This window comes from Cibotium barometz, chromosome 34 (assembly GCF_041138505.1).
Source record: "Cibotium barometz isolate CiBa-2024 chromosome 34, ASM4113850v1, whole genome shotgun sequence".
In the NCBI taxonomy this organism is placed as follows: domain Eukaryota; kingdom Viridiplantae; phylum Streptophyta; class Polypodiopsida; order Cyatheales; family Cibotiaceae; genus Cibotium; species Cibotium barometz.
Window position 1 is genome coordinate 4,204,609 of NC_141079.1, and position 12,454 is coordinate 4,217,062.

General features: G+C 43.1%; 1 pseudogene; it reads left to right on the plus strand.

The window, feature by feature from the left end:
* Positions 1-1,900: 1,900 nt before the first annotated feature.
* Positions 1,901-2,503, plus strand: LOC147618629 (ras-related protein RABF1 pseudogene; annotated as a pseudogene).
* The last annotated feature ends 9,951 nt before the right edge of the window (positions 2,504-12,454 follow it).

Here is a 12,454-nt window from a genome sequence, read left to right on the forward strand (position 1 = left end):
AAAACTGCATGGTATGAGATTATGATGTTGGAGGGGCAGGTTCTATGCATGATTGGACACTCTTCCCAAAGAAGTACTTTGGGGCAAAGGTGTATCGCAGGAGAATTGGAAATGTATTGCCTCTTGGGAGACTCTGTGTACCCTCCTCGACAATGGATGTTATCCCCTTTTAAAGGGAGCAAGGTTTAACAAGAATGCAATATCATTGGAATTATATCCAATCTAGCTCTCGGATGCATGTGGAAAGGGCTTTTGGTATGTTGAAAGCCCGCTTTCGCATTCTTCTAAAGCAGTGCGACATGCATCTAAACAATGTGCCCAATATGGTCGCAGCATGCTTGGTTTTGCACAACATGTGTGTAGTGCACCGTGATGCATTTGAACAAGACTGGGTGGTTGACGCACAAGAGGAGCTGCAAGGAGTCATGCAAGCAAGTGCATCCACATTTGCAAATGTAGTTCCAAGTGTTGTTGCTAATGGCATTATGGAATAATTGAGAGTAATGTTACCATTGAATACTACAGAAGTGGTAGACCGGGGGCCCAAGTCAGTGGTGGACAGAGACTGAGTAGAATAATGGATCAATTGCAAGATTTGCTTAGAGGGACGGGTTTTATATGATCAACAGAGGAGAAGGAGCGTTCGAGCTTTGTTTGCTGATGAAAGTGATGACAGTGTTAACGCTTCTAAGTAGTAATAATGTGGCAAGAGGAGTTATTCCTCTTCAAATGCATGAACTGAAGCAAATGTGAGCTTTGGAAGGATGCTATTTCTTGGTGCAAGCCATCCACACAACAGTTTTATTGATTGTGTATGCTGTTGTATTCTCTTTTACTTTTAAAGAAAATGTGTATATTTGTAAACATTTGCCCCTCACTGTTGACAGATTATATGCTGCAATCTTTAAGCCAAGCCATAGCAAGACATCTATCATACAGAATCCTAGGTACTTGTCGAATTTGAGGGTGCTGTAACATGGTTAGGTCAAGGTAGTAATATGGCAGATTTGGCATCCAACAGAGGGCTGTAGGAACGAGCAGAGAGGTTTTGCAGATTTGGATGCAACAGAGAGGTTTTGAACGAGCAGAGGCGATTTGAACAATAGGAGGAGGAGAAATCGTACAAAATGACTCACAGCCATGCACAGACGGCGCAATCTCCCTAGATACCTTTTCCGCGGGCATGCCCACAGTCTGTAAGAGGTAGTGTCACCCAGCTCTTGTTTTTCAAAAAGGTCTATAAGAGGTAGTGTCACTCAGCTCTTGTTTTTCAAAAAGGTGCCTGCCCACAACTGCCAACTTTTTTCGTGGACAGGCCCGTAGTGTGTAAACACCCTTAGATAATCCAACGACCATATCTTGCTTATGTTGTAGATCATCCACCTAGCCCCTAAGCTGTTGAGGCATCCTTCAACTTTCCATCTGTCTTGCCTCTCTCTCTCTCTCTCTGATTGCCCACACGATAGGGCTTCTTTCGATCAAGAGGAAAGCTTGCATAATGTCGCCACGCACGCAAGGGGCTACCATGGTTGCAGCAGCATGCTAGATCGTTGAAGATATGGGAGCTGGACGGCCACTAAAATCCTGGCCATTAATTCCAAAATTCAAACCAGTTTTTTGAAATTCACTTATTCTCGGTGGAAAAGCTTGTAATTAGTTTTATGTTTTAAAGGAGGCATGTATAAATTATATCCGACGTTCCTCGATTTGTGTCTCGACTTTGGCCACTAAAAATCCTCGCCATTAAATCGAATTTACTTATTTCCTGGTGGAAAAGCTGCTTTTAGGAGGCATATATTAATTTAGAGACAAGTCGTAGATTCTGTTTTCCTGTATCCGACCTTCCTGGATTTCTTTACTCAAAACGCAGACTCGAGATATACGACTGTACACAAACGAGATGGGTTGCTCGGCTTCTTCACCATTAAAAGGCACGACAGGCGGCAACAGAGATCACGAGCTGCTGAAGCCAGAAACCACGGGAAGGAAGCTGGTGCTCCTAGGAGCGTCCGGTGTCGGAAAAAGCAGCATACTTCTGAGAGTGGGCAGCGGACAGTTCGACGGAAGGGCTAACGTGACAGTGGGGGTGTCGTTCTTGTCGAAAACGATAGCCGTGCCGGATATCGGTCTTGTGAGGTTGGAGATATGGGACACGGCCGGCCAGGAGAGGTATGCAGCGCTCGCACCCCTTTACTACAGAGGAGCGCAGGGCGCCGTGGTGGTTTACGACATCACGTGCATGGACAGCTTCCGCAAAGCCCAATACTGGGTCAAAGAGCTTCACAAGTTCGGACGCCCCGACATCGTCATGGCCCTGGTGGGGAACAAGTCCGACCTCCATGCCTCGCGAGCAGTCTCTCCTCAAACCGCCCAACATTTTGCGCAGCTCAATGGCATGTTCTTCGTAGAAACATCGGCCAAGACGACCGATAACGTTTACTCGCTGTTCGAGGAGATGGCTACGAGGCTGCCACGACCTTCCTCATTGCAGTATATATGTTAATTGTACAGCTCTGCAGACCTCTTTCTGCACATCATTTTGGCCCATAAATAGATACAAATTCGTTCCTTTTAATCGCACTCTAGGTGGTTGTTTAAACGCATGGCTGTACTATACACGAACTCTCCCAAATTCTCTATCTTCATCGCCATCTTTCCACTCTGCTCCAGCTCTGAAGTGTGTATATATTCTGAGTATACAGTATATATTCTGAGGTGTATACTCAGAATATATACACACTTGGTGACGGTCTTTTTTGGAGAATAACAACGACCTAAGGTCAAAGAATAACAATGCCATGCAAGGAAGACCCTTTTAGCCCACATGGAGATACTAATTGTCTCAAGAAACTGCTTGCTTGCGTATAAAACACCCTCAATCCACTTTAGCAACAACTTTGTGCATGTAGAGTTGACCATCTTTACAAAGACTACCCCTTACTATAAAAGTGAACCTTAAAATTGGAAAAACTCATCCTATGAGTAGGGGTATTCTTGTACAAGAAGAATCTGAAACAAGTGCTCGAACCATTTCAATTAACATATGATGTCAATCATGTAATTGGCTTATGGGTCGTGAAGAAGATATTAATGAGTCAGCTCTAGTACGCCCCTCTTCCTAAGCCAAGTAACTAAGATAATTATTGGATGTACATTAGCCACCATGGGCACTCTCAGTCACAATCTTGGAACACGATTAGATGGATCAAAAATAACGACTCTTTATATGGTGAGCTTAGTAGATCTCATTGCGCCTACTACTAATGATCACACATCTAAAAATCAAACTAATTCTTCCTTTGAGAACTTTCTTTCCCATAAAACCAACCTTCAAAGGATCATAGAGATTGAGAATTTACTAAAAAGGTTGAGAATCCATAATTAAATCAACCTGCCTTGAGCTAGAATCTCCTAAAGAGCATCCTATCATTCACAGTGGATCCCACATATAGCGACATAGCTAGCTAATTCCCACCATATTTGGAATTCAATCATTTAAATGAGAAAAATAGAATTTCTAGTATAATGGAATTAATGGATATTTTTATGTAATTTTTAAGAGAAATTATTTTATTCATGTATAAATTTAAATGATGAAAGAGGAATTCCCATCATATTTGGAATTCAATCATTTAAATGGCAAAAGAAGAACTCTTAGTCGGCATCCAGGGTTGCATTCAATGAATACTGAGTACTTATACATTAGGAATTTTTTGGACCCAAAGAGGGCCTCTTGAATTAGAAATGGACCAATAGGAAGAGGGCTGGGTGCACATTTTTGACTTCTTTGACCCTAGGGGGCCTAGGCTTTGGTTTGCTAATGGGGCCTAATTACTACTCTTGTCCCTCTACCTCTTGGGCCCAAACTTAGAGGTCCCCCCATCTAGAATCGCGCAGATTAAAAACCCTAAAAATTAAAAAAATATTTTTTTTTCCCAAAAGTGTGTTTTCCCTCTTAAACTTCCCCCCAACATACTCTAGGTTTGGAAAACTCATTTTGAACCTCTTTTTTCCTCTTCTAAGCTCTCCATTGCTGCAGAAACTACCTCTCAAGCTCTCCCTCCTGTCCAGCTCCCTCAGTCTCAAGCTCCCTCTCCCTCTTTCTTCCTTTTCTAAGCTCTCCATTGCTGCAGAAACTCCATCCCTCTCAAGCTCTGCCTCCTTCTCAAGCTCCCTCCCTCTCTCTCTCTCTCTCTCTCTCTCTCTCTCTCTCTCTCTCTCTCTCTCTCTCTCTCTCTCTCTCTCAAGCTCCCTCCCTCTCCATTGCTGCAGAAACTCTATCCCTCTTTAGTCTACTCTAGTTTCAGGAAGCCTATTCTCAAACTCTAACCCTCTTTTAAGCTTTCCATTGCTGCACTGAAAACCCTGAACTTTCTCTCCTCTCCACTCTTCTGTTGTAAAACAAGCTTTTCTTTTCCCTTCTTCTTTTTTCTTACCACCATGGCCTCTTCCAGTAATGTGAGAAGACCTAGGGAGAAGGTGGAAGAGCTTGTGCTACATAACACAAGAGATGAGAATGGAGTTTGGGCTCCAACAAGATTCAGGGTTGGGGCTTGGGTCTACATGCAGCCAAGCTCTAAGGGACCACATCGAGTGCGTCAACTGGGGAATATGCTACATCATTGGAAGAGGCGGCTACAAGGCTTCAAGCATACTAAGAAGGAAGGACTGGTTGCCATAGTGCAACATGTGTATACCCTTGGAGACCTGTACATTCAAGGCCAACGACCAAGGTTTCCTTCAAATTGTCAGTGTAACATAAACACAGCTTTAACAACATGCTAATATTGGATTTTTTGTTTCAAATTTTCTTATGATTCTCCATTTTCTTATGTCTCTCTGCAGATATTTCCCCCTCTAATTATGTTAAGGAACAACCACTCCAAAGCCTCACTGGAGTTTTCTATGCTATGCATGCATCCATTGGAGAGGCAATGTTTGTATCTCAAAGCCCAAGTGATCTTGTACAGAACAATATCTTTTTCTTTTCTCACTCATATTTTGTAGATAAAAAACCAGGTTTATTTGGCAAGCTAGAAGAGATCCCCAATGCCCCTCTTAACACGAATGGCCTAAACCTGATGCTTGGACCATCTTATGCTTAAAGTTTAAGATGGTAAGTGATATCAAGACATCACTCAAGTTTTCAAAGGCATCTAGGTCAGTAGGGCTAAATTGGTTTTGTCCTTTACATGTTTTTGTGCACATGTTCAATTCCATGCCAATGCACCAAACAAAAATAATGTATATTTGTAAGGAGGTACGGTCTGACGTCATTCAAGGATTACTAGGAGAGGGTTGGGAGGTTAATGGGGGGTCACATCAAGGTGATGTGTACAAGTGCAATGTAGTAGATTCTTTAGTGTTTTTCAAGTTCTTGAAGACACGCTCTATTTTGTACATGTGTCTGCACTACCAAAGATGGATGCAAAAGCACGGGACATGGATCCCACTTCAAGCCTCATAAGAAGAAATTATGCCTATTAAGGTAGCTGTGATGATGCAAAATAGACGGATTGAGCGAGTGGCAGCAAGCAAGCATTGGAGCCTAGCAGACGTGCATCAACACTTTAGCATCATGGGCTTTGACAATGTGGAAGAGTCAAGTTTCAAGTTGATGATAAGAAAGGTATATCTGATTCCATTACATGTCTAGAGTTAACCCTTACACTTTCTGGTTATTATGCCACTTTCTATATTTTTACAGATTGGGAAGCATAAGGAGGGGACAACCATGGTCTCAGAATCATGGCAAATGGGGGACTTTGAATTTTCAGCAGCAAGGTGCATAGCCCTACCAACACATAGTAGGCATGTGGAAGAGCTTGAAGATGAACTGAGTATATGGAAAAATAGCCTCTGTTTTGATGCACGTGAGGGGCAAGAGTTTCAGGATCGAGATGAAGGCAATGACAAGCTTTCAAGTCAACAAGGAGATGGAGATCAACATGAAGTAAATGTCACAAGAGGGGCAATAAATGAAGACATTATAACAATTTTAGATTAGATGACATGCTTGTAATTTTGTAGCAGGCTCTTTTTTAACCAATCTTTATTTAATTGAAATCTTAATATTTTTGCAAACTATAATTTTTTTATCTAGCGGTCTAGTGTGAAAAAGGCCAAACTTTAAATTTTAACTATAAATAGCCAAAGGTGCCTTCTTTCTTATTTTCACGCGATAGAAACCAAGCATGAGCTCACACACTCTCTTTGCATTCACATGGCTACCCACTTTGACAACTTCTATGAGTTCCTCTCCACCACCCCGTGGGCAGGCAAGAGCGAGCTCTTTGTCATGTTCTCTCGTGAAGTCGACTTTGAAAAGTCGCTCGCCCTTCCGTCCCAACATTATGAGATGCAGATTGCATACATGGTGCAATACTTGGCTCCCCACTCCATCTCCTTTCCCCATTGCCCCAATGATCGATGGGTGCCTGTTGAGCTGCTTAAGTATATTCAACAATATACCCGCCCCTACATCCAGCACCTTGAACGCTTCATTGACATCTGCATCCCCGTAGGAGCTTATTGTACCTTCAATAATCAATAAGCCCTCTCTAAGGTGCTCTGTGTAGCCTCTATGGCACAGAGCACCAAATGTATAGTTCTGATTAAAAAATCCCTTGCCTTCGATGTTTTTGGTTCTGTATTTAGGGGTAAGCTTCTTGTTCATATAGGTATAGCCAAAAGCATAGGCATAAAGGAAAAAGCCCAATCACTCCTTGAGCACACTCTGCCCAGAGAAGGAAGCTCAATATTGTAAGAAAGCTTTTGTAAAGATGATGTATCATTTCTAATTATGAATACAATACATCTTATTATGAATACAATACAATTTTTGTAAACTTATTTTCATCAAGTATATCATTGTTTTTTCTAGTTTATACCATCAATGTTTTTGTGAATGCATCAGAAATGACCCTGGGAGCCTGGGGGAGAAGTGCCAGAACAGTGCCAATTTTGAGCCTGCACCGCTCCTGTAGAGCCCAAATTTGCACTATTTTGGCACAGCTTCCCCAACCCTTTAGGAGCAATTCTGATGCATTGGATGATAAATAATGTATTTTTACACATGCTTAAAGGTATTTTTATCTTGTAAATTACTGTTTCTCATAATCAATGTACTTAACTTGATCATAAATGCATCAAAAATGATTCTGAGTGGCTGGGGGAGCAGTGCTAGAACAGTGCGAATCTTGAGCCTGCACCGCTGCTGTAGAGCCCAAATTCGCACTGTTCTGGCATAGCTTTCCCAGCCCTCTAGGAGCAATTTTGATGCATTGGATGACAAATAATGTATTTTTATACATGATTAAAGGTATTTTTATTTTATAAATTACTGTTTTTATAACTAATGTACTCAACTTCATTATAAATGCATTAGAAATGATCCTGAGTGGCTGGGGGAGCAATGCCAGAACAGTGTGAATTTTGAGCCTGCCAGAACAGTGTGAATTTTGAGCCTGCACGCACCACCGCTGCATAGCCTAAATTCGCACCATTCTGGCATAGCTTCCTCAGTCCTCCAGGAGCAATTCTGATGCATTGGATGACAAACAATGTAATTTTACACATGATTAACATTGTTTTTATCTTATAAACTATTGTTTCTCACAATTAGTGTACTCAACTTTATCAGAAATGATCCTGAGTGGCTGGGGGAGCAGTGCCAAAACAGTGCGAATTTTGAGCCTGCACCGCCGCTGCAGAGCCTAAATTCGCACTATTCTGGCATAGCTTCCCCAGTCCTCCAAGAGCAATTCTGATGTATTGGATGACAAACAATGTAATTTTACACATGATTAAAGCTGTTTTTATCTTATAAACTATTATTTCTCACAATTAGTGTACTCAACTTCATTATAAATGCATCAGAAATGATCTTGAGTGGCTGAGGGAGTAGTGCCAGAATAGTGCAAATTTTGAGCTTGCACCGCCGTCCCCTCTGCAAAGCCTAAATTCGCACTGTTCTAGCATAGCTTCCCCAGTCCTCCAGGAGCAATTCTGATGCATTGGATGATAAACACTATATTTTTACACATGATTAAAGCTGTTTTTATCTTATAAACTAATATTTCTCACAATTAGTGTGCTCAACTTTATTGTTAGATATCCGTAACGCCGCTACGGGCGTTACCACGAGAGGGGACGGCCTCTGGCTCACCACCCAGCCATAGAGGAAGAATGAGGATTGCCCCTCATCCCCCAGGCTATATAGTGTGTGGCCTGCCGTCCACACTAGCCTGGCCGCCCATGACTCCGCATGGGCGTCCTCTCCCACTGAACCCCGGATATGGCCATCCGGTCTGCCGTCGGTCACACAGGCATTACAGCCTACGTGACATTACCCCCCCCTTAAGAAGAGTTTTCGTCCTCGAAAACAAACTGGGGAAACCTTTTGGAAATTGCACTACGGCGTTCCCAGGTAGCTACCTCCTGATCCCTATCTGTCCATTTAACAAGTACCTCCTGGTACACTTTATGTCGGGTCTGTCTATCACGATACTGTAGAATCCTTTCAGGTTCATGTGGTATCTTTGGTGGCTCTATCAAGTCCACCAAAATCTCTGGAGAAACTGCGTTCTCTAACCCGTGAACTGATTTCTTCAGTTTACTGACATGGAAGACAGGATGGACTTGAGAACTCTCCGGTAACTCAAGTTTATATGCTACATCCCCAATCTTCTTAAGGATTTTAAAAGGACCACAATATCTCGGAGAAAGTTTATCACACTTTCCCGTTTTCATGGTTTCTGACTGCGCAGGAACCTTGAGGAATACAAAGTCACCTTCTGCAAAGGTCACCTTTCTTCGTCCTTTATCCGCATAAGTTTTAGCGCGATCCTGAGCGCTACGAATGCTCTCACGTGCGGCTCTGAGCATATCATTCATATCTTCAAGGAAATCCTTGACAGATTGAATCTTCTCCTTTTCTAGGCCTACAGCCATCGGAGATCTCGGCTGGAATCCATACATTAACATGAATGGTGTAAATCCAGTCGCTGAGTGTTTGGAGCTGTTATAGGCAAACTCCAGTAAGGGTAAGTACTCTTCCCAATTAGATTGCTTCTTACTAACATAAGAACGCAACATATCCTCTAGAATTTGGTTAACTCTTTCAGTTTGACCATCAGACTCCGGATGATCTGCCGTACTCATACTCAGAGTAGTATCCAGCTTTTTGAAGACTTCCCTCCAAAAATGACTGTTGAACTTTCTATCTCTATCCGACACTATATCTGCGGGCAGGCCATATAGCTTGTAGAGATGTTCAATAAAGAGTTTTGCCAACTCTGGCGTTTTAACAGTTTTCTTCGTGGCAATAAACTTTGCCATTTTAGTTAACCTGTCCACTACCACCCACACCGAGTCATTCCCTCGACTCGTCTTGGGTAAACCAGTAATGAAATCCATGGAAATGCTTTCCCATTTCCCTTGGGGAATCTCCAGCGGATGGAGTAGTCCTCCAACCTTAAGACGTTCATGTTTATTGACCTGGCACTTATTGCATTTCAGCACATAAGTCTGGACGTCCTTAAACAAACTAGGCCAATAAAACTGTCTTTTTACTAGTGCATAGGTCTTCTGAATCCCGGGATGACCCGCACTTGGACTATCATGACTTTCTTTAAGAATTTGGGCCCGAAAGTCACCAATAGTTGGTACACATATTCTACCCTTGTAGAGTAAGTACCCGTCGTCAATGGAGTAATTAGCATATTTCTCCCCCCGACGAAGTTTATCACTCCCCTTTGAAGCCGTGGCAGTCAAAGGTGATGAAGGGCCTACGTCAGAACTCTCCGGTTCCAAACTATACCCAGAAGACACGGCTAGTCTCTCCGGACTAACTCTCGCTTCCTTTCCCGTTGCACCTTCGGCCAGTCTCTCCGGACTAGCAATACGTGCCAACGAGGGAGGTGGTCGCGTCTGTAAAGAAGTGCGTACGCGTACAGCGCGCCAGACCTCTGTAAAAGATGGATCGTGCTCACATAAACCACGTAGGGACTCCAAGAAATCATTCTTGAAGACTGTGAAACTAAGTTCATTAATCTGTGGCATGCGACTAAGTGCATCTGCCACCACGTTATACTTACCTTTCTGGTAACGTATCTGAAGGTCAAACTCTTGTAGACTCTCCGCCCACCGAGCTTTCCTACCCTTCAGTTCATGTTGACTTGAAAGCCATTTCAGACTTTCATGGTCCGTCCGGACCTCAAAAGTGGCACCATATAAATAGTGTCTCCACTTTTTCAGTGCATGAACTATCGCTAGTAACTCTCGCTCGTAAGCCGAGTAGTTACGTTGCGCACGATCTAACTTTTTACTTTCAAATGCAATTGGGCGTCCCCTTTGCATAAGTACGGCCCCAATGGCCTCATTACTAGCGTCTGTTTCCAAAACAAACGGCTCATTCGGATCGACAATTGTCAAAACAGGTGCAGCTGCTACGGTCACCTTGAGCTTATCAAAGCTTTTCTGTTGGGCGTCCCCCCAACTAATGTTCTTTGTTTTTGACCGTAACTGGTCAGTCAACGGGACTGCGATCTTCGCGTAGTCCTTCACATACTGTCGGTAGAACCCCGACATGCCAAGGAAAATCTGCAGTTCCTCGAGATTCTTCGGCGCTGGCCATTTAAGAATAGCCTCTACTTTTTCTGGCTCCATCCGCGTACCATCGGCGGATATAATATGGCCAAGGTAGTGAATTTCTGTTTCAAAAAATTCACATTTGCTTTTCTTTGCAAATAATTTGTGCTCTCGCAACAACTTGAACACTAGACGCAAATGCTCTATGTGTTCTTTCTGTGTCTTACTGTACACAAGAATATCATCTAGGAAAACTACTACGAATTTTCCCAGATATGGACGTAAAATACTGTCCATCAGCGTCATAAACGTCGCTGGAGCATTGGTTAGCCCAAATGGCATAACCAAAAACTCAAAATGCCCGAAACGGGTCCTAAATGCTGTCTTCGCAACATCTTCTGCTTTTATTCTAACCTGATGATACCCAGATCTCAGGTCTATTTTTGTGAAGTATCTCGATCCATAGAGTTGATCGAACAACTCATCCATGCGTGGCATCGGATACTTGTTCTTAATCGTTATCTGATTAAGAGCTCTATAGTCTATGCACATCCGCATAGATCCGTCTTTCTTCTTTACCAGAAGAATAGGCGATGCCCACGGACTTGAACTAGGCCGAATAAAGCCTTTGTTCCAATATTCCGTTAATTGTTTTTCCACCTCCCGTGCCTCGGAGTGGCTTAATCTATAAGCAGGTTTGCTTATAGGTTTTGATCCTGGCATAACTTCGATGCCGTGGTCTACTTCCCTAGATGGTGGTAAACTATCTGGTAAATCATCAGGAAAAACATCCTGAAATTCCTCTAATAAATTCGTTAAAGTATCTACGTACTTTTTCTTTAATGTCTCATTCACCTTGGATTTTTTCTTGTTTGAATCACATGCATGCCAAACAGGGTTTTCAAACAGTGTGTCTCGTCCAAGGTTATTTTGTTTTTCTTGTTTGTCTACGCAAACACCATTTATCGTTTCATCTACGGAAACAGAATTCAAAAGAGGGTAACAAGCATATACCTCTGCTATCTGGTCTCTGCGGACCGCTGTACACAACTCCATGGAGGAAATAAGTGGTGTGGCAGGGACAGTACGGTCGCCCTGCAGGGTGATGACTCTACCTCCATGCTCAAAACATAGCGTGTTATGTAAGTAATTCCGAGCTAGACTAGGGCCCAAGCCATACAGCCACTCCCTGCCTAGATATACGTCTGCTCTGGCTAAGTGCATGACCTGAAAGTCAAGCGGAGCCTTGTAGTCCTGCATAGATAATGGGACCCCCAGTACTACGGTATTCCATACCGTTTTGTCATATCCGTTGGCTAGGCCAACAGTATACTCATGATCACTCCGGGTCTCAGTCAATCCCAATTTCTTGACTAACGAGTAGTTCAAGAAGTTGTGACTAGCTCCATCATCAATAAAAACTGTGACTCTACGGCCACCTATGGTGCCATACATGCGCACCATGTCATGCGGACCTACAGTAGGCTGCCACATCGCTGGTGTCACTGAACAAGCGTGATGCTCATCACAATGACACACTGTCACCTCTCTGAACTCTGCGGAACTGAGAGGGAGTCTCTGCACTGTATGCAACTGCCTAGAAGATTTACCATCTTTTTTGGGCTCGTTGCCACTCGTGCTGGCTTTAGGCTTTGGACACTCAGCCTTCGTGTGTCCTACTTCATTGCAATTAAAGCAGCGATTTTCCTTTCGCGCTTTAATATATTGCTCTTTCTTTTGGTTTTCAGTGTCTCTTTTTTTTCTGGATGGTCGCGGTTTTTTAGACCAATGACCACCCTGTCCTTCCTGGTCCGTCCTATCCCCTTGTTTCTCACTGCGGAACCCTTTTCTTTTGAGGCCTGAC